Genomic DNA, 737 nt, shown 5'->3' on the forward strand with positions numbered 1-737 from the left:
CCGGCTCTTGCTGTCGTCTGCACGGCACCTGGCGCGGTGCTGCTCTCCCCGCTGCGCTGGCTGCCGGGCGGCAGAAACCCCTTTGCCGCTTGCGAGACGTTTCCTAGCGGGGCGTGTGACTGCCATTCGGTGGGTTGGGGGAGCACCCCTTCCCTGCCTGCGCTGGGGGTCCTCGGTCCTGCCAGGCCTCGGCGAACGCTGGGCAGAGCCCCCTCCCGCATCCAGTTGCGGGTGGCGATGGGTGGGCTGGGTGATGGGAAGCACTGGTGCGGGCAGCTCAGGCCCTGGGATCCAGAGCGTCTGGCAGAGGTTGCTGGTGGAGGCAGGATTTAAACTCAGCTGGGCAGCCCTGTGCCGGCGCAGGGGTTTGGAGCACGCCGGGTATGCCAGGGCTTCCCAAACTGTCCCTTTGTCTGGCTGGAGCAGAGGAGCCTGCTCCACTGCTCCGGTCTCTCCCTGCCTCTCCTCGGGAAGCTGGCTCCGTGCAGGAGCCCCTGGGCAATGGCCGTGCCCACGGTTGGCACCCCAGGCCAGAGGGGACGGAAGGGGCGTGGGTAGGGCTCTGCATCCCCTGGCAAAACCTGAACCTCCAGGTTTATCTCGGAGGCTGCCTCTGCCTGCTCCAGCACCGCTCTCCGCCGCCTCTGCCCGCCCAGGGGGGACGGGAGCCAAGTCGCACGTTGCAGCCGGCGTCTCCCGGCTGCTGCCTTCCCACTGGGGCAGGAGCCTGGTCGGGC

Source organism: Egretta garzetta, unplaced genomic scaffold, assembly GCF_000687185.1.
Source record: "Egretta garzetta isolate BGI_Z169 unplaced genomic scaffold, ASM68718v1 scaffold223, whole genome shotgun sequence".
NCBI lineage: Eukaryota > Metazoa > Chordata > Aves > Pelecaniformes > Ardeidae > Egretta > Egretta garzetta.